Below are 25211 nucleotides of genomic sequence, written 5' to 3' on the forward strand. Positions count from 1 at the left end.
TGCGTGGCTGCCAGGCTCAATCACACGTAGGATGTTCCGATTATGTGGTGAAAACCCTAAATCGTCTTAGGTCGTTTAGCTTTACATTGATCAATCAGGACCACCATGTGATCGTAGACCTCATACGAACCATGGGTGGATCGGCTCCTTGAGCCGATTCACAGGATAACCTGAGAGCCGATCGAGGCTCGTATTTAATGTTTACGTGTATGCCATGCAGAAACTAAGCGAAGCAAATCTATCACCTTCCCGACCAGGTATAGGTCGGGTGGCACGCCCTTGCACCAGCATCGGACGTGCGTGCCGGAGGCTTTGCGGGCCGTCGCTCGAGGGACCGGGGCCAGCCGCGGTCTCGGGAGCCTCCCGGCTCCTACTTGTGTTGCCCGTCGTTGCTCGCCGGTGGGTTTCCGACCGCAACACATTCGGCACGCCCGGTGGGACGGTCTTCGACATCAAGCGCATCGCCATCTACATCCGAGATGGCGGAAGGTACTCCGATCACGTACGAAGATCCGGCCGAGGAGCTCAAGAAGAAGTATGACGAGGTCAAAGCTATCCTCGAAGCCGACCTCATCGGCTCTTTCCAGAGGACCCGGTCACACGTCATTAGGTGGAAAGGGTTCTCACCTGAAGGCGCGCTCGATGGAGTGGACCTGTCCGCCCCTTCAGAGGAACGCACCGGTGTCTGCGTCAGGAGATTAATTTCATGGTAGCTCATTCGCTGCACCGCCATTCTGAGAGCCTGGTAAACACTTTGGAGCGTGTCGCCCTTCGGGTGATCCAGGAAATCATGAGGCATCAGTACTCTCCGTCAGGACCTGCTCTAGGGACTCACCAAGGAGAGATACCACTCTAGTCCCGACCACCGCTGCCGTTCGCGTTGGCGGCATCCGGAAGTGCCGAGTTCACCGAGCATACGTCGTCTACAAGATCGGTGGTGACCCTAGTGATTACCGGTTCTTGTATGAGGCGCCTAAGGAGATCCCTCACGGGTACACGTGCACATACGTGCCGGACTGCGATAGCCTGGGCACTCACGAACCGGACCGCAACAGACGGGGACTTCGGAGACAGCGGGAGGAGCTTCGGATCGGATCTTGAGAAGCGGACGTGGCTAGCTAAGTATGCCACTCCGACGAACCTCCGGAGCTCAACTCCTGCGGTTGGCTCGGAGCTTGAGAAGCAAGCGTGGCTGGCTAAGTATGCCACTCCGGCGAATCTTCGGAGTTCGACTCCTGCGGCCCGGCACCGCGGATCGGATCGGTACAATCTTGAGAGACCGAGTTCGGCATGGTGCCGAAAAGGAGGGCAATCGGCTATTCCAAGCCGTACCCCAACGAGTACGATTTGATCCCACTACCACCCAAATATCGGCTCCCTGAATTCTCCAAGTTTAGTGGGTCGGATGGCTCCAGCTCAATCGAGCATGTGAGCCGATATTTGGCGCAGCTGGGCACGATCTCGGCATCGGATGAACTACGTGTCGGGTTCTTCGCACGATCCCTCACAGGATCGGCTTGCGGGTGGTACACATCGCTGCCACCGGACTCAATCCGGACTTGGAAGCGAGTTGGAAGAACAGTTCCACATGCGGTATCACTCGGAGGCTTCGAGGCTGGCATTGCCGATCTAGCACAAGTACACGAAGCGTGGAGAAACGGTGTCGGAATACATCCAGCGCTTCGGGACCGTTAGGAACCGATGCTATTCGGCTCGTGTGACTGAAAAGAAGCGATCGAGTTGGCGGTGGTGGGTCTCGCATCACCGATCAAGGATATGGCTTCCCAAGCAGACTACCCTTCACTGGCGCATATGGTTCAGAAGCTGTCATCATATGAACAGCGCCACCCAGAGTTGTACCAGGATAAATTCAAGCGTGCGGTAGTCCTAGCTGAGGCAGATGAAGATGAAGGCTCTGCGGGAGATCAAGAGGTAGCAGTGGCTGAATGGACTCGGGGGCAAGCCCCGTGTCACTGCAAATGGGTTAAGCCACAAGGTCCTCCAAGAGGGTTTGACTTCGACGTGACCAAAGGCTGAGCAAATTTTTGACCTCTTACTTAAGGAGAAGCGGCTAAAGGTACCCGAAGGCCACAAAATCCCCACGGCACAGGAGGCTGAACGGAAAGCCATACGCAAGTGGCATAACACGTTCACCCATACCACCAACGACTGCGGGGTGTGGCGTCGGCAGATCCAAATGGCGATAGAACAAGGGCGTCTAATTTTCAGCCGATACGCCATGAAAGTCGACACACACCCTTTCCCCGCCGTTAACATGGTGGAGTGCACTTACCACAGGAGGTGCCAGCCAGGTTTCTCGTTCAACATCAACATGGTAGGACACTGGGCACCACCCTGGTAAGGACAGAGACGAGGGCAAGTCTGCTCTCATAACAAGGACAAAGAGGAAGCCGTTCCACGCGATCGGCTCCGACACGATGGCAAGCGCTACATCACAGAGGGAGAAGTGAGGAATGTGCGATATCAGCGACCTCTCTCTGATCACCTCCTCAACAAATACGTGAGTCAATACGACCAACGCCGACGATACGACGACGATGACGAGAGAGATCGTCTGGCTAGCAGGGACGCCAGGAGACATCGTCGGCATGATCGCGACGAGGAGAGATATGAGCGCCACGCCAAGGAAAAGTCAAGAGAGCAAGACGACGTGGATAGGCACTGGGACTGTCCCTTCTTCGGTACTACTGCTTGGGATTCGAGGAATGAGCCGATTGCCTACAATCGGCAGCTGCCGAGATGTAGACAGAAGAAGAAGGGTGCGAGGGAACGTGTCGGTGTTCAAGCGTCTAGGGCCTCTCCCATCTCGGAACAAGCAAGCTGAGTCCTCTCGGGTGGAAGATCTCGAGGAGTTAGAAGACGACGATGAAGAAGAAGAAGATAAGTACCACCGGCCAAGGTGGTGCCCCGATGGACTCAGCCGTTCCCAAAAGCGTAGGGTTCAGCGACTACGTGGTTTGGAGGAAGCCGAAAGGTTATACCTACACACGTTAAGGAAGGCGCGGCCTGATCTGGCCGCGAAAATTCAGCGAACTCTGGACGAAGAAGGTCGACCACAAAAGAAAGAGTGGCGCCCCAAACAAAGGAAAGCCGATGATGAGACATCGGCTGGCACAAACATGGTGTTCATCCTTCCGGCAGAGTTTAGTGCTCCAGGATTAGACGAAGCACCTGTGGCACAACTTGACTGCGGCCCACGGCCAGTTATCTTTGAGAAGCCACTCTCAGGCATTACTTTGGACGACAGCGAGCGCATTGACGCGACAAAGAACGGGGTGAGGCTGGTCTTATCCACCGGCCTGACCGTGTAACAAGAGCAAAATCTATGGACGTACGTGGTAAGGCCGATCCTTGTGATCGGCCCCAAAAAATAAAAAGGGATAATCTTGTCTCAAGCATGTCACGTAGTTGTAGTACAGCAAGACCAAGATGTAAACCTTCATTGAGCAATTCAATCAACATGGAGGCCGATTCCAGCAATCGGCCAAAATTATCCTCACCATACGTTCTGCCTGTGTTCAACGTCGATCTAACGGGCGACGGAAAGCTGGGATACGGGTTTACGTCGGCTGATGAGCTGGAAGAGGTCAACATTGGTCACGGCGGAGCCGATGTTCAAGTACGGTGCCTTGGCTAACTACAGAGCCGATATCTGCGGTTACACGGCGGATTCGGCTCGAGAGGCACCTAATTAGATGAACATGTGCGATGAACATGTGCGATACATAGGCAGATGAAATATTGGGGGCCGATAGAGAAATCGGCCAGTAAAAAAAAATGTACATGCAAGTCACGGCCGATGCACGGACATCGACTTGAGAAAATATGCGAAGACAACGGTATACAAGTACGGCCGATGCAAAGACATCGACTTCGAGATGTAAAAGCCGATGCACGGCCATCGACTCTAGAAGTACAAGTTCAGCAAGACATTTATCAGTTTACACAGAGAGGCTCTACTGAAGGAACGCGTTGAGGGCGTGAAGGGCGTCAACACGGATACGATCCACCTCGGCGATCTCAGCCTCGTCGTCCTCGTCTTTGCCCGTCACCAGCTAACCGCTCAGGGCACGAATTTCAGCCAGATCGGACTTCAGATCGGCTGTGAGGCCTTTTGCTTCCTCTTGAGAGCGGGCAATGAGGGTTTCCTTGTCTTGGATAAGCTGCTTGGTCACCCTGACCCTCTCTTCAAGGTTCTCCAGTTCCTTACGCAGGGTCTCGAGTTCGGCACTATTGGCAGAAGTGTCAGTTTTGGCGTCTAAAGCGACCTTTTTCTCGTTGAGCCGTTGACACTTGTCCGCAATATCGGCCGTCAACGGAAGGCTGGGCGCGACGAAGGATAATTCTTTGACGAGCCGACTGCACCCTTGACACTGAAGACCGACGCGAGTCACGGCTGGCCAAAGCTTCACTGCGGTGTCACGGGAGATGGGGCTGGATGTCTTCGAGGATGCCCTTGATCGCCTCGGGGTTTTCAACCGGGGTCTCAGCCGAGGAGGAGAGCAAAGCCTTGAGGCGCTGGAGTGGACCATGGATCGTGCTAGGGCTTGGCTCTTCACCTGCCTTGGAAGTAGGCTGGTTCGATGGATTCGGGATCGAACGTCGGCAAGCTTGAAAGATCACAACCACGACGGACGAACAAGAGCGGTATTAGTATACAACAAAGAAAGGGGTAGAGCCAAGGGAGTGGAGTGTACCTCTCCCAAAGTAGGAGGAGCAGCCGATGTTGTGATAATCGGCTTTTCCGTGGACTTGGCTAGGCTAGCCACTTGGTCAGCCACGCCCGTCGAGGTGGCTAGGTCTAGCGTGGCGGATGGCATCAGTACCTCTTCAACATCCCCGCTAGAGGTCTCATTAGTCTGCAAAAGAAATGGTGAGCCGATCCAAGTAGCAATGGGACGGCATGAAATATAAACTGGTGAAGCAATTACATTTGAAACCTCCTGGCTTGGCGAGGAAACTCGTGGGTCTTTGTGAGCCCTTTTGACGCATCGACGCTTCACACGTGACCCTGTTTTGATTGAAGCTTGAGGAGCAACAGGCTCGGGAGTCGACCTTTTCCTAGAAGCCGACGCTGGCGAGTCCGTCTGACTCTGTGTGGTGGATCTCCCGGAGTTGCCCGGGTGCGAGTCCCCTTGGCTGGACTGTGCCTCCCCGCTGGAGTTCTCTTTGGTGGAAGCCTGTAAAAAGAAGTACAAGCATATTGCAAAAGGCTGGGAGGACAGATAAATTTAGTCAAGGCACGAGTCAGCTTACATGCAAGCTTTCTTGGACAGGAGCTTTGCGCTTCAGGGTTTTTACGGAAGCTACTTTCCTCACTCTGCCTTCCTCGTACGGATTGAGGCTCGGGGGCAAGCGGCCCCGAGGATGCTTTACTCTTGGGAGCCGATTTCGGTGAAATCGGCTGGCTCTGCATTATGACCTTCTTCGAGGGTGGCGAGCTCGACGGAAGAGAACCACGGGACTCGGTGGAAGAAATTTGAAGGGGAGCCATCGGCTTGCGTGGGCTCTGGGCCATCTTATTGCTGCCAAGAGATAGAGCCAGGTTACAGACAATCACCATAAGCCATTGCAAGAAATTTATATGTAATGGTACCTGGTGTGCAGGAACGTCATATTCGGCATCAAGTAGCTTCAGCAATGGTCCTAGAGCTCTTCTGAAGGCGTGGGTCTTCCACATGGACCACCAAGTCTCGAAACCATCGGTAGTGATGGTGAAACGAGAGGTTGTGAGGAATTGGAATGGCCGGAGCGTCAAAGAAGGTATAGCACCTTTGGCCGGTAAGAATGTCGGGTAGTTCAGCTACGCTTGCTGTCGGGTGGTGGAGAAAGAAGTGTGGGGGCACTTGCCAGAGACCAAGCTGCCGGGATACTACCACCGGTTGGTAAGACTCATAACCAGGCTTGATGATCCTGTTTGAGGTACTCATGCCAACTGGGAGAAATCAAGGACGGATCATGATAGAGTACAAGTGCCGGGTGCTAGCGTCATCGGCAAAGCTGTCTAATCGGAAGGAGACTGGATTCTCAAAGTTCTCCGATTCAGTATAAGGAAAGAACAGGGGGTTGTCCAAGCCTTGGAAGAAAATCTTGAACCACTCTGCTGCTTCCTTGGGGATCAGCCTGCTGCTCGGGAGACTATACAGAGCTTGGCCATAGCTAGTGCATCGGATCTCCTTCCCATTAGCATGCGGGAAGGTGCGGGTGGCCAAAGGTGGGAAGTTTGGGATCTGGTTTTGAAAGTACAGCTGAGCCCATAAGCTGAATAAACCACCGGGGGCCTCTGTTTTAAGCTGTCTTTTGGGAGAATAGTTTGACGGACATCGGTTGAAGAGATCGATAGACCTCTCCAAGGAACGGTTTGCCGAGGCCAAGTTGAGTGCCTTTGGCGAGTTCATAGGCCGAGGAAAGGTAATTCTTGGTTGGGGCGAGTGAAGGACCACGGAATATGAAGTGCTCCAGCCGGAAGTTCAAGAAGGCCGTGTGATCTTTCTCCGTCACGGGGCCTTTGGTTTTCATGTAACGCCTGAGGTAGGCGCCCCAGCTTGTACACTCTGTTTTAGAGGAAAGGGTGAAAGGGACCTTTGGCAACTTAAAGGCGAGAGGGGCTTGAGGACGCAATGTCCAGGCCTGTGATCATGGCCACGTCCAGCGCGAGTTGGTGTCATGGGGCCATGGCCGAACATGAAGCAATTCAGCGCATCAGACCAAAAATAGCCGATGGTTTCCAGAATGTTCTCATTCTTTTCAAGAGGAGACAATGATAATGACAAAGCATCGGCTATCCCTATCGTTTCCCAGGTGGCATAATGGGTTTTAGACACTCTCTCTGTACCATGCCACCCAACCTTCGAGAGGATTAGGCCGGGCTCGCGAGCGGTCGGCCCAGGAAGTCAGATCTGGATTCTGGTTCACGAAGGGAATTCTATTGGCCTCGCATGAGATTAAGTGAGCGGGACTCTCGGAAGAACGGGGGCCAAGACACATAGAATTTGGGAGAGAAGGATGCGGCAGCAGGATGTCTGAAACCTAAAATTAATAACGGAATAGGACATTAATTCAGGTGTTTGCTGTTTAACCCTAACATTGATTCGAATGTCAAAGAGGCGGTTAAGGATTACCTTCAGACCGGAGACCATGGCGTTGGCGTTGGATGATTCCGCCATTTGATGCGCTGTGGAGTTGGGACGGCGCGGTTGAGATCTGAGATTCGTGGAGCTGCTTGGGCGGCGATTTGGGGATCTGAGGTTGCTTTCTCAGACGGAGGTCGCAGGTTACCGTTTGGAGGGGCAATTAGGTTGGCCTTACTCGTGTTTTATGGTAGAGGCCGGTGCGATGCCATCGGCTCTTTTGGGGATTGTTTGACTTTGACTATCGGCAAAATTAACTGGAAGTACTTCTTCATTAATAAGAGGGGTTTTTACAATGAAGAGCCGATTGCTCAAGAGGGGAAGAACAAAAGAAGAGCTGATTGCTCAGGAACTACTAATCCTACACTACTAATCCTCGCTGGCCTCGTCGTCGGCATCGTAGCTGCCGTCGGCGCTACTTCCGGAGAGTTCCTCGTCGGCCGCTGCCCCGGCCCTCGGCCGGAGCCTCTTCCTCCTCGTCATCATCATCGTCTTCGCTGTCCGCCCAAGCGCGGAAGCGCTTCGCCGGCGGATACCCAGCGGAGGAGGAGGAGTCATCCTCCTCCTCTTCCTCCTCTTCCTCCTCTTCTTCTTCTTCCTCCTCCTCGTCGGAGGAGGTGGAGTTCGCCCAGGAGTGGAGGTCGTCCTCGCTCTCGCTCTCCAGCTCCCCTTCGATGAGGAACTGGAGGTCGTCCTCCCCATCGGTCAGGGGTAAGTCACCATCTGACCCGACGAGGGCCTCGGGTGGACCAGCTGGCACATAGTCAAAGTCCCACTCTTGCTCGCTCGAGGAAGAAGATTGGAAAGAGAGGCCTGATGAGACGGATGAAGAGGAAGACATTGCTACAGGGAAAGAGGGTTTTTTGGTGCCGATGGTTGGAACAGAACAAGGGGATGAAGAGGCGAGCCGTTCGGCACAGTTAAATAAAGGGGATATAGTGGAAATTTAATGCTACTACGGTTTCCGAGGAAGTGATGTTAAAGCTATCAAATCTTGCAGAGAAGTTGATAAGGCAAGGCATCATGATGAAGGATACTGCGACGGTTCTGCTCTGTAACGACATGACCCGACGAAGAAAAAAACAGAGTGATTTTGGAATTATCATTTCCAAAACCAGGGGGGCATGTGTTATCACCAGAATTTGACCGGATCAGAGGTGGGCCGCGATTAAGATGGGCTTGAAGAATATACACGGAAGAAATACATGAATCGGCCTTGTATACAAAGTTTGGGCTAGTTTGCCCGTGTACCTGTAAATATAGTAGGATACGTGTCGGTTAGATAGAATTTGGCTCGTGCACGGTTGGGATTATTCCCACGTTAGAAAGTCTACGGACTATAAATATGTATCTAGGGTTATTGAGAAAGACAACAATCACGTTCATCACAAACCAATCTAGGCGCATCGCCAACTCCCTTGTTTCGAGGGTTTCTTCCGGGTAAGCATCATGCTGCCTAGATCGCATCTTGCGATCTAGGCAGTATACGTTTATTCGTTGTTCATGCGTTGCTCGTGATGAAGCCTTGTTGATGGCGAGCAACGTAGTTATCATAGATGTGTTAGGGTTAGCATTGTTTCATCGTGTCACATGCTTTTGTCTATGCAACCCTTAGACGTCTAGCCGCCCTTACACCTATCTTAGGTGTAAGGGCGGCACCTCGCTTGATCATTGTTTAGTAGATCCGATCTGTTATGATTGCTCCTTGTTCTTCAAGGATTAGTTTAATATCTGCATAGTTAGGCCTTGCAAACGGGTTGAAGGATCCGAGTAGCACGTAGGGTGTAGTTTGCTAGCCCTAGATAAGATGTTCCGGGGATCAACTTCATGTTGGTTTTTAGGCCTTGTCTAGGATTGGTTTATTATCACCGTGCGTGGCTGCCAGGCTCAATCACGCGTAGGATGTTCCGATTATGTGGTCAAAACCCTAAATCATCGTAGGTCGTTTAGCTTTATATTGATCAAGCAGGACCACCATGTGATCGTAGACCTCATACGAACCATGGGTGGATCGGCTCCTTGAGCCGATTCACAGGATAACCTGAGAGCCGATCGAGGCTCGTATTTAATGTTTACGTGTATGCCATGCAGGAAACTAAGCGAAGCAAATCTATCACCTTCCTGACCAGGTATAGGTCAGGTGGCACGCCCTTGCACCAGCATCGGACCTGCGTGCCGAGGCTTTGCGGGCCGTTGCTCGAGGGACTAGGGCCAGCCGCAGTTCTGGGAGCCTCCCGGCTCTACTGTGTTGCCCGTCGTTGCTCGCCGGTGGGTTTCTGACCGCAACAATATGCGGCCACTCGTGGTGCTTCAAAGCGAACATCGGCTAGCAAAATTGCTTCGGCTCCGTAAACAAGGAAAAACGGTGTTTGCTGTGCAGATCTATTCGGCGTAGTCCGCAAACTCCATAGTACTAATGGTAGTTCTTCAACCCAGGCTCCAGCTGCACCCGTGAGGCGCTTTTTTAGACCATCGCATATTAAGCCATTAATTCTTTCCACTTGTCCGTTGGTCTGAGGATGAGCAACCAAAGCAAATTTGAGCTTGATACCATTGCTGTCACAAAATTGCTAGAATTCCTTGGAATCAAAATTAGATCCATTATCTGTAATGATGTTGTGAGGCACACCAAAACGACAAGTTATTCCTTTGAAGAATCTGACGGCGGTTTTGGCTGTTTGATTAGTGACATGTATGGCCTCAATCCATTTGGTGAATTTGTCGACTGCCACCAATAAATAAGTCTGACCACCAGGTGATGATCTTGGTAACGGACCAACTTGATCAAGTCCCCATTGTGCAAAAGGCCAGGCCAATGGTATTGTCATCAAATCCGTGGCGGGTGCATGAGGTTTTGGCGCAAAACGTTGACAAGGATCGCACTTCTTAACTAAGTCCCTAGCGCTGTTGGCCAATAAAATCCTGCTCTGAAAGCTTTAGCAACAAGCGCCCTGCTACTGGCATGATGGCCAGATGTCCCTTCATGTATTTCGCGCAGTAAACCCTTTCCATCATCAATGGCGATGCATCGCTGAAATATGTCGGAGATACTTCGTTTGTAGAGGTCACCATCGACTACAGTTTATGCTTTAGACCGCCGCACGATGCGTTTTGCTTCCACTGGATCATCCAGTAACCTTTGCTCCATTAAATATGCCAAGAAAGGTTCAGTCCATAAAGGCGCAAGAAGAAGGGCTTGCTGATTAGCTCTGGTATTGTTATCTTCAGCAGTTTCTAGAGGCGTAGCCCCCGTGTTAGTAGCCGATACGTCTGGAACTGCCGAAGGTTTACTTTGATAGACCTTTGAGTAATGAATTCATAAAAGACTCCATTTGGTATAGGAGAACATGTGGAGCCGATGTTGGCCAAAGCCTCGGCTACCTCGTTGCTGGCCCTACCGCAACCTTCAAACTTAGCTTCCATTGATTGATACATCTGGCGATAATCTATCATGTTATCGCTGACAGCATCACATAGGTTAATCGACTGTTGTACTACGAGGTTCGAGTCCCCGTAAATATCTAAACGAGTGGCTCTGCATGCCTTAGCCATACGCATACCATGTAGCAATGCTTTGTATTCCGCTTCATTATTTGTTGGCAACGAGAAGTTCATCCTGAGAACATATCTCATTTTGTCTCCTTGTGGCGAGATTAGCACTACCCCTGCTCCTGCACCTGAACTGCGCTTGGACCCGTCGAAATACATTGTCCAAGATCCCGACATGTCGGGTGCTGCTGGGATTTGCGACTGGATCCAATCAACCAAGAAATCAGGAAGGACTTGAGATTTGATTGCTGTCCGGTTCACGTAAGTTATATCGTGTGGCGCTAGCTCGATGGCCCATTGAGATACCCTGCCTATCGCTTCTGGATTGGTGAGTATATTTTTTAATGGAGCTTCAGAGACGACAACAATCGGATGTTCTGCAAAGTAATGCCGTAATTTCCATGTTGCCCTCAAACTGCGTACGCCAGCTTCTGGTGATGAGGATACCGCTGCTTCGCGGTCGTGAGCACCTCACTAATGTAATATACGGGGCGTTGCACGCCGTGTAATCTTCCTTCTTCTTCTCGTTCGACTACTAGGACGGAGCTGACGACTTGAACAGTTGCGGCTATGTAAAGTAACATCTTCTCCTTGTCCCTTGGTGTTACAAGAACTGGGGAGGTTGACAGGACTGTTTTTAGTTTGTCGATGGCAACTTGTGCTTCTGCCGTCCACTCAAATTTTTTAGATTTTTTCATCAGATGGTACAATGGTAAAGCCTTCTCTCCTAGTTTTGCGATGAACCTGCTAAGAGCTGCCAGCCGTCTTGCCAGTTGTTGCACTTGCTGTAGACTTCTCGGTGGCTCCATATCGAGAACAACTTTAATCTTTAAGGGGTTTGCTTCTATTCCTCGTGCTGAAATAAAGTACCCAAGTACTTGGCCTCCTGGTACCCCGAAGAAACATTTCTTCAGATTCAGCTTGATTTTGTATTTGTCAAGGTTTTTGAATGTTCCCTTTAAATCATCAATAAGCGTGGTCGCGTTTCTGGATTTGACGATGATGTCATCAATGTAAACCTCGATATTACGACCGATCTGTTCTCCGAGGCAAGCTTGCATGCACCGCTGATAGGTTGCACCTGCGTTCTTTAATCCAAAAGTCATTACATTGTAGCAGTAGACGCCGTGTGTAGTAATGAACGCGGTTAACTCCTGATCCTCCTTCTTGAGCTTGATTTGATTGTATCCTGAATATGCGTCGAGGAAAGAGAGGCGATCACAGCATGTTGTGGAGTCGACTATTTGATCAATGCGAGGCAACGAGAATTGATCCTTCGGGCAATGTTTGTTGAGACTTGTGTAATCGATGCACATGCGTAGAGCCGTTGTGTCCTTTTTTGGCACCATGACTGGGTTGGCTACCCACTCAGCTTCCTTGAGCACTCGAATAAAACCAGCTTTTCGGAGCCGACTGACTTCTTCGCCGATGGCTTTTGTTTTTGGTTCTGAGAAACGACGCAATGTTTGCTGCAATGGTTTGGCTTTCGGGTCAACATTAAGGGCGTGCTCAGCGAGTTCCCTAGGAATACCTGGCATGTCGGATGGTTCCCATGCAAATATTTCCCAGTGCTCACAGAGGAACTCGATGAGCGCGCTTTCCTATGCGGCAGTAAGGTCTACCGATGTGTTGACCGTTTTCTTCGGGTCAGAGGGGTGCACTTGATGCTTCTTGGCTTCGTTTGCGATGTCGAACTCATTGGGTCTGATGTTTCTATTATCGGCAGGTGGTTGTGTATGATCAGTAATTGCATCGATTGCGTTGAGCTCCTCCCTGACTCCAAACCTGGAAGCGATCTTCTAAAATTCCCTATCACAGTTATCAGAACAAGAAAAAATTCCATGAACGGTCAGTGTTGTTCCATTGTTGCATGGCATCTTTAACTTCAAATATGCATAATGAGGAACTGCCTGAACTTCGCGAATGCTGGCCTGCCAAGGATAGCGTGGTACTGCGAGTCCCAATCAACTACCTCGAATTTGAGCCTCTCCTTTCTGAAGTTGCTTGGAGTCCCGAACACGACATCTAGTGAAATCTTACCGAGGGGATAAGCGGGTCGGGTTGGGATGATTCCATGGAAACCAGTATCAGATTCTTTCAGCATATCAGCAGATAAACCCATTGCTTTCATCGTGCTTGCAAACAGGAGATTTAGGCCACTTCCTCCATCCATGAATAATTTGCTCATATTATATCCTCCAATCTGTGCTTCAAGGACTAGAGCGGCGTGACCGGGCCTGGGAACGGCCGTCGGGTGATCTGCTTTGCTAAACAAGATGCTTTGGTCAGACCAATCGATGTAATCGGGTACTTCTGCCATAGCTACCTCTGCAATTTTTATTTCTCGTGAAAACTTGTTAGCTTCTCTTTTTGATGAACTGGTCTTGTGAATCATGTTCACTTGACCTCGAGTTGCAGGATAAACTTCGGTTGGTATGTAGATATCTTCGCCCGGTGTATACTGTTGTGGGTAGTTATAGGCTACCGTGCTCTTTTCTTCTGAGCGAGCTCTTGCCTCTGACTCGGCTCTTAACTCGTCACAGAACTGTTGGATGTTGATAAACTGCCGGCAATCTCTGAGTAGATGAGAGCCTTTTTCGACGCCATCCTTTGAGTCGATATAAGAGTACATATAACATGGTGCGTTGAGCTGTTCCGTGGCCGATAGATAAGGCTTCCGGAGATGATTCTTGCTGAATTGCGGGTTGCAACAGCCCTTCTCGCACTGTCGAGGGCGTCTTACGGCTCGTTCTTCTTCCTCACGGCGTAGACTCCTTCGCCTCTTCCGTTGCTCCTCTCTGCTGCCGAAGCGACTTCTGCCTTCGCCGCTATTTTTGCGTGAACCTGCCGAATCGGCTGGCAGACCAATGGTTTCCAGAGGCGAAGTTCTTAGGTTTGACGCGTTTGAACTGGGAAGTCGGAGGAATCCTTTGGAGTCGATTAAGTGAACTCCTCCGAAGGTTGTATCCATATCGCCGCGTAATTCTGAAGATATCGGGCCGTGCTCTTTTCTTCTGAGCGAGCTCTTGCCTCTGACTCGGCTCTTAACTCGTCACAGAACTGTTGGATGTTGATAAACTGCCGGCAATCTCTGAGTAGATGAGAGCCTTTTTCGACGCCATCCTTTGAGTCGATATAAGAGTACATATAACATGGTGCGTTGAGCTGTTCCGTGGCCGATAGATAAGGCTTCCGGAGATGATTCTTGCTGAATTGCGGGTTGCAACAGCCCTTCTCGCACTGTCGAGGGCATCTTACGGCTCGTTCTTCTTCCTCACGGCGTAGACTCCTTCGCCTCTTCCGTTGCTCCTCTCTGCTGCCGAAGCGACTTCTGCCTTCGCCGCTATTTTTGCGTGAACCTGCCGAATCGGCTGGCAGACCAACGGTTTCCAGAGGCGAAGTTCTTAGGTTTGACGCGTTTGAACTGGGAAGTCGGAGGAATCCTTTGGAGTCGATTAAGTGAACTCCTCCGAAGGTTGTATCCATATCGCCGCGTAATTCCGAAGATATCGGGTGTGAGGCCCCAACATACAATGCATATTCGAAGGATCCACAGCGAACCTAATTTCTTGGACTTGAAGGTGTTGGTGAAGTCAATACGAACGCTGCTGACGTGACAGGGACTGCCGATGACGTGCCTTGTGCCGATAGAGTTCCCACAAACAGCGCCAATTGTCGAGGGTGCTCCTCGACAATGCCCACCTTGAGGGGCTTAGGGTTGACGGAATCCTGCAGGTTAACACGAGACATCGGATACCAAACTAACGGGGAGAGAGATTTACCCAGGTTCGGGGCCCTCGATGAGGTAAAACTCTTACTTCCTACTTGTCTGATCTTGTTTATTGTGAATATCGGGCTACAATGGGGTAGCCGAAGGCTATGACTAAGAACTCGACGAGAAGCTAGATTTGTGTATGACCTGACTCTCGACTTGCGGTGTCTATGGCTAGATTGATTGTGTGTCCCCTCGGCAGCCCCCCTCCTGGCCCTTATATTGCGAGCCAGGTCTCGAGAGGTCTACTTGAGTACGACTAGGTTACAAAGATTGCTATATCTAAACTTTCCTTATTCCTTCGCTTCCTTGCCTTCTTCTTCAAGAATCCTTTACGCGAACCGACATAGCGGCCCACCTTGGTTAGTGGATGACCTTCATGGGCCCCTGGCTGGGCTGTAAGAGGTAGCACAATATTAGTTACCCGAAGGGTAATGCCCACATCATCTGGGCCGCAAACATCGGCTGTGATAGTTTTTAAGGTTCTGATGATATGCACTTACTCTTGATAGCACCACATATCTTGCCTCATCAATTGCGTTGACATCATCTTCTAGCGCCTTCTGCGAAGCTTCTTCGTCATATTCTACAACTCTAGGAGAGTTGTGTTCTATTTCTATCGCGGGTACTGCTTCAGCACCATGGACTAAGAAGAATGGAGTTTCTTGAGTTGCTGCGTTAGGAGTTGTTCGTAAGCTCCACAATACGTAGGGTAACTCGTCGACCCAAGTATGTCTCGCTTTTTCGAGTAGCGTTAGCAAACGTTTCTTGATGCCATTGCCGATGAGACTGTGTGCTTTTTCGATTTGGCTGTTGGTTTGTGGATGTGCGATAGACGCAAACTGCAGCTTGATGCCTACGCCTTCACAATAGTCTTTGAATTCTCGGGAGGTGAAGTTGCTTCCGTTATCCGTGACTACGTTGTTACGGACGCCGAACCAAAAAACTAATCCCTTGATGAAGTTTACTGTGATGTTGCATCTGCCAAAGTTACTAGTACCGCCTTGATCCACTTGGTGAATCTGTCGACTGCCACGAGCAGATATACGTGTCCTCCTGGCCAAAACTTGTGTAATTTTCCCACCATGTCAAGTTCCCATTGTGCAAAAGGCCAGGCCAAGGGTATTGACATTAATTCTTCTACTGGAGAGTGAGGTTTAGACGCTAATCTTTGGCAAGCATCGCAGTACGCACTATTTGCTTCGCATCCTCTATGGTTGTTAACCAGTAAAATCCAGCTCGAAAAGCCTTTGCTGCTATTGCTCAACTGCTTGCGTGATGGCCACATACTCCTTCAAGTATATCTTTAATATGACCCGTCCTTCTTCGGGTGTAACACATCTCTGCAGCACACCCGATATACTTCGCTTGTATAATTCTCCCTTGACCACTATAAACGCCTTAGATCGCAGAATAAATCTTCGTTCTTCTATTGGATCTTCGGGTATTTAATTGTTTGTGATATATGCCAAGTATACTTGCATCCAAGGGTCTTGTATCATCATGACCTCCTCTGGCTCTTCCTCCTTATCCGAAATATGTGATTCTGGGGCTGCAAGAGCCCCCGAGTCTTTCTTAGGTTTGTCCTTTTTCTTCGGCTGCTTCGGCACTGTCGTTTTCTTTGACTTGGTTGATCTCTCACTAATCTCCTCCCAAAAAACTCCAGGTGGTATGGGTAAGCATTGCGATCCGATGTTTGCCAAAATGTCGGCTTCATCATTGCTGAGTCTGCTCACATGATTTACTTCGCAACCGTCGAAGGTTTTTTCAAGTTAATTGTATACCTCTTTGTATGCTATCATGCTCTCATTTACTGCATCACACTTGTTCATCACTGTTGGGCCACCAGATGAGAGTCACCGAAGATTTTAAGGCGAGTAGCGCCACATGCTTTCGCCATCTTCATCCCATGAATAAGGGATTCATATTCTGCCTCATTGTTTGATGCGTTGGGGAAGGTCATCTGTAATATATACTTCATCGTGTCGCCTTGTGGTGACACAAGTACTATGCCTGCTCCAGCTCCTTCTAGCCTTTTGGACCCGTCGAAGTTCATATGCCAGGTACTCGAAAAATCTGGAGGTCCTATATTTTGGAGTTCCATCCACTCTGCGACAAAGTCCGGCAAAATTTGCGACTTGATTGCTTTTCTTTTTTCGTATGTGATGTCCTGAGGGGAAAGTTCGATTCCCCAAAGGGAGACACGTCATGTATCTTCTATATTGTTCAAGATGTTCGAGAGTGGTGCCTCATTAACCACTATTATCGGGTGTGCCGAAAAATAGTGTCTTAGCTTCCTTGCCGACATGACCACTCTGTATGCCAACTTCTGATAGTGCTGGTAGCGCTGCTTGGATGGTGATAAAACTTCGCTGAGGAAATATATTGGTCGCTGAACCCCATGAATTTTCCCTTCTTCTTCTCGCTCTACCACGAGAAATGTGTTAACCACTTGAGGCGTGGCCATGATGTATACCAACAAAGGTTCTTTTTCTCGTGGTGCCACTAGTACTGGTGGTGTTTAGATCGTGCGTTTCAGATACTCAAAAGCCTTGTCTGCTTCCCCATTCCACTCCAACTTTTCCCCTTGCTTGATAAGCGCGTAAAAGGGCAGCTAGCGCTTTTTCTCCCAACCTTGTGACAAATCTGCTCAAAGCTGCGACTCGTCGAGTTAACTGATGTATCTCTCTGAGCTTGGTTGGTTTTCTCAACGTCGGGATAGCTTGTATTTTTTCTGTATTAGCCTCGATTCCTCTAGCTGACACCAAGTATCCGAGGAGTTCTCCCGCATGAAGACCAAAGGAGCATTTTGTCGGGTTCAGCTTGAGATGGAATTTGTCGAGGTTGTCGAAAGTCTCCCGAAGATCATCAATGAGGGATGACCTTGCTTTGTTGTGATGACTACGTCATCGATGTATACTTGGACGTTTTTTCCGATCTTCATGGCGAGGCACTTCTGCATCATCCTCTGATATGTGGCTCCCGCGTTTTTCAACCCTAAAGGCATTGTTCTGTAGCAGAATACACCATAAGGGGTCATGAAAGCTGTTGTGACTTCATCTTCTTCTTTTAGGAGGATCTGATTGTAACCAGAATACGCGTCGAGGAAGGAAAGACGTTCGCAACCTGCTGTGGAATCGATAATTTGATCGATCCTCGGGAGGGGAAAGTGATCCTTTGGACAATGTTTGTTGAGACACGTGAAATCGACGCACAAGCGAAGGACTTCAGTGTTTTTCTTTGGGACCAGCACTGGGTTAGCGGCCCACGTGGCCTCGGTGTGCAGTTCTTTGATGAAACTCGCTTCTTTGAGTCGACAGATCTCAGATAACATAGCTTTGCGGTTTGGCTCGGAGAATCGCCGCAAAGGTTGTCGAATTGGTGTGGCTCTTGGATCTAAATTAAGAGGGTGCTCGGAAAGTTCCCTTGGTACTCCTAGCATGTCAGTTGGGCACCATGCGAAGATTTCTCAGCGCTCACGGAGGAACTCGACGAGCGCACTTTCCTATGCGCTATCCAAGTTGGTCGTGATGGATGTCGTCTTTTTAGGATATGTCGGGTGGATCTGCACTTTCTTAGAATTCTTGGAGGTGTCGAAAGCTTGCTCCTGCAAGGATCTACCTCCGCCAGGTAACACGTCGTAGTTGGTGGTAATCTTGGATGCCTCATATTCAGCTTGCATTCCAAATGTTTCAGAAAGCTTGTGAAAGTCGTTGTCACACTTATCTGCCACAGCGAAACTTCCTTTGACTGTTATCGTACCCTTAGGTGCAGGAATCCTCCATAACAGGTATGTGTAATGCGGCACAGCCATAAATCTGGCATATGCGGGTCGTCCCAACAGGGCGTGATATTGCGACGGCCAGTCGATGACTTCGAACTCCAGCTTCTCATTTTTTAAATTTTCTTTGGTCCAAATTGCACATCGAGTGCAATCTTACCCAAAGGGTAATTTGGTTTTTTGGGTGCGATGCCATGAAAATGCGTGTCCATTGGTGTCAAGTTAAGCAGTTAGATGTTCATCTTCCGCAATGTATCTGCGTATATGAGATTTAAACTGCTTCCTCCATCTATGAATATGCGGGAGACATCATATCCCTCGATGACCGCTGGTAGTATAATAGCTGAATGCCCTGGCCGTGGAACTTGAGGTGGATGATCCTCTATAGTGAATCCTATTGGTTGTCCCGACCAATTGAGGTACTCAGTGGTTGGTGGAGGTGCCTTTTCTGCCATGTACACCTATCAAGAAATTAGCTTATGTATCATCAATACTGCTCCTCTTGTACTTATGAAGTCATCGTTGGCGCCTGGAGGTCCCGCAATTTGCAATTGATGCTGGTTTGCACTACTAATTGTGGGTGATGGTGGCAGCGGTACATGTACTTCGCTCCTTGGTCCATGCACATAACCTCTGTTTACTGCTTCCATGTTTGTGCTCTCTGTCGCCCTTCGTAAAGCTTGGAAAGTTCGGTAGTCTTTCTGGAGGTGACCCGACGGTCTCCGTCCATCATTGTCGACGTAGAAGTGCATCTGGCACGGCCCGTTCAGCAAATCCTCGGGTGATACATTCTATGGCCTCGGAAAACTCGGCCTGTTGTTTTGCCTGCTGGAACCTGGTGCATCTCTATTATCACTTTGTTGGTCATTGTTCCTGTAATAATCATCACGATGGTTTCCCCCACTGTTTCCTCGGAAGCCGGCCGCTATTTGGCCGGGACCGTCATATTTCACAAAGTTGCGGAAACGTCGCCTGTTCTGGTTGTTGTTTTTATTGCGATCTTCTTTGGGTGACCTCTGCTGTTTATTATGAACAACATCTTCTCCGTCAGCCCACCGATTTGCTATTTCCATGAGTTCTGCTATTGTCCTTGGGTTGGACCTTCCCAACTCTTCGACTAGGTCTCTCCTTCATATCCCTGTAACGAACGCGTCGATTTCTCTTTCATCAGACACGTGCTCAGCCGAGTTCTTGATGATGCTCCACCGCTGAATGTACGTTCTCATCGATTTATCCGGCTTCTGCTTGCAAGTCCTTAGCTGCTCAATCGATGATGGTTTCTTGCAAGTGGACCAGAAATTTCTTACGAACAAGTCCTCGAAGGTTTCCCAGCTATCTATGGATCCCTTTGGCAGCTTCTTCATCCAAGATTTTGCGGCTCCACTGACGTGGACCTGAATGCTCTGCATAGCTGTTGCTCTTGTTCCACCCATCAACTTACTGTCTCCAGAAAATCGACTAACCAATCCTCTGGATCTTGCAGTCCGTCGAACTTTTATGGTTGTCAGGTAACTTGAAGCTAGTGGGTACTTGAGTTTTGTGAACCCGTCGGGTAAAGCAAGGTAGTCAGCACAAGTCCTCATCACTATCTTATGGTGTATGCCGATGTTCACGTGTTCTATTTTCGCGACTCCTTTCCTCACGTGTTGTGTCGACTCGAGCTTGAGAAATTGTGTTCCTTGCGTCGCCCTCTCTTGGAACATCTCGTGCTGCTGCCGTAGTGCGTCGTGGACTATTTTTCCTTGGACTGTTCCGACGTGGAGCACTTTCGGGTTGTGGTGCGATTTCTCTTCCTGCTATCGCTGCACCCATAACGCCGACTCCTGCCATAGCCAAATGGTATAGTGATGACCTAGGATCTCCTTGAGGCGGCCTATATGCCATTAAGAATGCATGTGTATCCATATATCCTGCCTCTGGTGTTTTCGGGATAATGTGCCCTCTCGTGTCTATTGACATGAAGGACATGTCGAGGTTTTGAATCAGATTCTCCCGTTCTGTCTCGGGTATACCTGCCAGTATAGATCTTGCTCTTGCGCGGGTGTCCATGTGACTATCTCCTGAAGTCCTCGAGTGTCGACTCAGGTTGGCCCTGCGCTCGCTTGATGCATCAGCTGCAGCTTTCTTTTCGTCAAGTTTTTGCTGCATTTTTTCTAACTCACGTCTGGAACAAGCGATTTAATATTGATATAATTGGAGCGCTTGTGCCGTAGCTTGTGTGGTCACCGGCTCCGTGCCATTCATGGCTCTTGCAGCTCTATCCCACGCCTCCTGCGGCAATTGAAGTTTTTCTCGCGGCGCGGTTCCGATGTATTTATTTCCCGTTCCGCACGTGAGATCTGCGGGCTCGACGTAGGGGTTGCCCAAATCGTCGAAAGCCTCAGACTCTTTGTCCTCTTGATGACTTTCTCCCGCAATTACGCAGATCTAATGATATGTTGCAGTTATGTTTTCATCGGCCTCAGGGTCGGTGACACTGTCGTATAGATCGGCGAAGACCTCGCTACTAGCAGTAGAGTTGTTGGTGAAGTCAAAGTTGGTGAAGCCAAAGTTGTCGAAGATTTCTGAGTCGATGTCTAGATCGGTTTCTGTGAACGACCTGAAAGTCATATCACCGAACAGATCGGTGAGACCCCCGCCGTCGGCGGGCTTGGTGTAGCATGGCGGCGAAACTTCTTCGTCGCCTGACTCGACAGATGATGTTGATGAACCCGAGAAATCGGGCTCGACCGCCAACGGTCCCGAAAAAATCGGTGCCGCGAGACGATGCGATCCTTCTTTCCCGACGAGGAAGCGGAAGCTCCCGAACGTCATGTTCATCGACTCCTCCAGCTCGGCATATGCATGAAAACGTGCGGGAGGGTAAGGAACAGAATCGGCGAGATCAGGTTGGACTCGCTTACCTCCGTCCATCGCGTTGCTTGCTGTTGATGATGATGTTGAAGATGCCATCGAGATCAGGACCTTGCGACCTCCAATTCCCACAGACGGAGCCAATTGATGAGGGACTAACTCATCAATGCCTATAGATTGTAGACTTAGGGTTTCGTAAGAAGTATAGGGAAAGTAGATCTCGAAGGTTCAACCGAACAAAGGTGCTCAACTCAAGATTATGGTGGTTCTGGTTACAAAGATTTCGGTCCTCTCTTTCTCCCTCCGCTCCCCTTTATATAGGAGGTGGAGCCGAGGCTTTTTCCGTGTCGTACAAGTTACAAACTGTTGAGGCGTGCTGGGCCTTTCCTATATTGATAAAAGTTTAATTTCCTAGTACAACTCTACTTTCCTAACCCGCATATCCTTAACTTACTGGGCCTCCAAAGCTTTGGGTCCATGGGCTTCATACTTCCTTATAGAACCAGGGTACTTTATTTGGCATGCCTATTAGACATACCTATGTCATCTCTCAGTGGCCACGCAGTATGCGCTGAATCCTTTCAACCCAAACCCTCAGACACCTATTGCTAAGGAGGTGGTCGCGAAGTTGCGGGTGACGAGTCCTACGCTTGAGGGACGGCCTAGGTTGGTGATTTCTCCTCGTGTTTCAGCGGAGTAGCTGAAGTTGACGCTATCTTCGGTTGGCGCACAAACTTTTCCGCCGATCACGTACAAGAGTCTGCTGCTTCTCCGAGGTCGGATAGTCCCGCTCGGGGCCGGGTCTGCACACTTGCCCGTGTGATGCCTGCTGCTGCCAAGCGGGCCGCTTCTGCGGCTCTCTCGACACCTCCTGATGCGGGGATGGATTCCACCCCAATGGCGGTGAGGGAGGGGATCTGGGTCTCTATGTTGGAGTGCATGAGGCGCCTGATCGACATCGGGGACCCCAGCGCTCTGCGTCCGACTCCTTCCAGCCGGGGACCTAGACGCGGCTGACTTGGAGGGCGAGAGGCGGTCGTCGCCCATCACCCCTTCAGGCGTAGCTTCGCTGGTTTCGGGCACAACTGTGCCTACGGCTGGGGGGTCATGGGGGAGGGTCTACTTTGACTCCTTCCTTCCATGTGACTATGTCGTCGACCAAGCCCGACCACGCCTTTACCTCCCTCTAGGGATGCACGGGTCTCGCTTGCCGGGATGGTGACGCTGTCACGTCGTAGTGCTCGTCATGCCATTGGGGCCGATGGTGTAGTCGTCACCGATGAGGACTCCATGGCCAAGGCGATGCGTCAAAAGGCGGCGGTCAACCTCGACTCGCAAGGTATGCATAGCTCCTCTAAATCGTTTTTACCCTTTTCTACACCACTCATTTCTGCTAAACGTGGTAAGGTGGGTGTTTCTTTGGGTAGTTCTTTAGATGCTATTTCTGTTTTGACTAAGGCTCTAAAACATATGGAGTTCGACAGATTAAAATGCATTCCTATGGTTATGAGTAAGTCAGGTCTCCTATTAATGATGATGATGAAGAAGCCTACACCATTTCGGATGGTCAGCTTCTCACACATCTAATAGGAGAGGTGTCGGAGGTAGGTCTGGATGACGCGGTGTTGGATTCGTGCTACGAACTTCAAGCAACACAGCATAAATCTAGAGCATCCTCCATTAAGAAAAATTCTTGGCCAAACAAAAAGGCTAGTGTGACAAAGTCGACTATTGTTTCCAAAGGAATGGCATGTTTAATAATAGAAGAGGTTTTCGAGAATTGGCTAAACATATATTCATTGATGATTCTATTAGAGATTATGGGCTTGATTTTGTTGCTATTTTTGAGACCGGAAAGAGGGATTACTTGACAAGTTTTCTAAATCGCCTTTTAGGCGGGGAAAACTTTGCTTGGTTATCCCCTCCGCCTCGGGGGCGTTCTGGTGGGCTCTTTGTAGGCATTAGAACTTCGACTATGGAAATATTAGATAATTTAGAAGGCTGTTTTTCAAACTGAACATAACAACGCGCCAGGCCCTGATGGTTTCCCAGCGGAGTTTAACCAATCCTTCTGGGAAATCATAAAAGGGGATATGTTGTTGTTGTTGTTTACCGAGCTTCATGCAGGACAACTTGAGTTGTTCCGCATCAACTTTGGGGAGATCATCTTACTACCAAAAGCGAATGAGGCGGAACGAATTCAATTAATATGTCTCCTAAATGTATGCTTTAAAATTTCCACAAAAGTTGGTACTATTAGACTGAATTCGGTGGTTGATCATGTGGTGCACCCCACTCATACTGCTTTCATGCAAGGTTGATACATCCTGGATGGAGTCCTAATGTTGCATGAAACAATACATGAGATGCACCGCAATAAGTTGAATGGGGTAATCCTCAAAATAGACTTCGAGAAAGTCTACGATAAAGTTGTGATCTTTCCGTCAACAAACTCTGAGGATAAAAGGTTTCTCCGAGGAGTGGCACGAGCTAATTAATAACTTTGTTTTTGGAGGAAGTGTTGGCATTAAGGTCAATGATGACGTTGGTAAATACTTCCAAACAAAAAGAGGTTGAGACAAGGTGATTCACTATCTCCAATGTTATTCAACATTTTGGCGGATATGGTTGCCATTTAATTGAGTGTGCTAAGGTTGATGACCAGATTGAAGGAGTAGTACCCCACTTGGTGGATAGGGTTCTCTCTATTCTTCAGTATGCGGACGATACAAGTATCTTTATGGATCATGATCTCGACAAAGCTAGAAATCTGAAACTAATTCTATCAGCTTTTGAGCATTTGTCGGGTCTTAAAATTAATTTCCATAAAGGTGAATTGTTTTGTTTCGGTGAGGCTCGGGACGAGGCTAACCAATATGCCGAACTTTTTGGATGCGGGTTAGGCAGTTTTCCGATCAGATATCTAGGCATTCCGGTTCATTATCGGATGCTTACTCTTTTTGAATGGAAAATAGTCGAGGAACAACTACATAAGTAACTTTCTAGTTGGAAAGGAAAATTACTATCTCTAGGTGGAATATTAGTCCTCATTAATTCAGTACTAACTAATATGGTATTGTATACGATTTCTTTCTTTTAATTGCCTAAAGGAGTCTTGTGTAGATTGGATTATTTCCGATCATGATTCTTTTGGCAAGGAGATAGTGAGAAAAAGAAGTACCAGTTGACTAAATGGAGTGTTGTTTGCCGTCTGAAAGATCAGGGTGGAATTGGTGTCCATGATGTAGAGGTTAAAAACATAGCCTTGCTTGGAAAGTGGTTGGCCAAGTTATTAACCCAGGACGGTGTATGGCAAAACATATTGCGGAGAAAGTATGTTGGATCAAATGCGATATCCCAGGTTACCTGGAAATCCGGTGATTCACATTTTTTGGCAGGTCTTATGGCTACCAAAAAATATTTCTTCCCATATGGTTCTTTCTCCATTAGAGATGGGTCGGAGATAAGGTTCTGGGAGGATATGTGGTTGGGAACAACAACACTTCGAGAACACTATCATGCCTTATACAATATTGTATGTCATAAGAGTGATACACTCCAGAAGGTGATGGAAACATCTCCTCCATCTATGACGTTCAGGCAGGATCTCATTGGACCTAGGTTGGCTTCTTAGAATGAGCTGCTACAACACTTACACTTAGTTCAGTTGCTACAGGGTTTCAATGAATTTCGTTGGGGTCTCACGAAGAATGGATTATTCTCGGTAGGTTCCATGTTTAAGGCTTTAACTGAACCTATCCAGCATGTGCTTATTAATAAAAACATAAGATGAAGATACCATTGAAAACTAAGGTGTTTGCATGATACCTTCGTTATGGGGTCATTCTTACTAAATATAACCTTGAAAACGTAACAGGCATGCATGGATATATGAGATGTGTTTTCTGTCATGAAGAAGAGACAATAAAACATCTTTTCTTCCAGTGTCGGTTTGCTAGATCTATATGGTCAATCATTCAGATAGGTTCTACCTTATATCCACAAGAAGTATTGCAAATATTTTTGGGAATTGCCTGAATGGGATGGATTCTAGGTTTAAGGTTCTTATCAGGGTGGGAGCGGTTGCCATAATTTTTTCACTTTG

Source organism: Lolium rigidum, chromosome 1 (genome assembly GCF_022539505.1).
Source record: "Lolium rigidum isolate FL_2022 chromosome 1, APGP_CSIRO_Lrig_0.1, whole genome shotgun sequence".
In the NCBI taxonomy this organism is placed as follows: Eukaryota; Viridiplantae; Streptophyta; class Magnoliopsida; order Poales; family Poaceae; genus Lolium; species Lolium rigidum.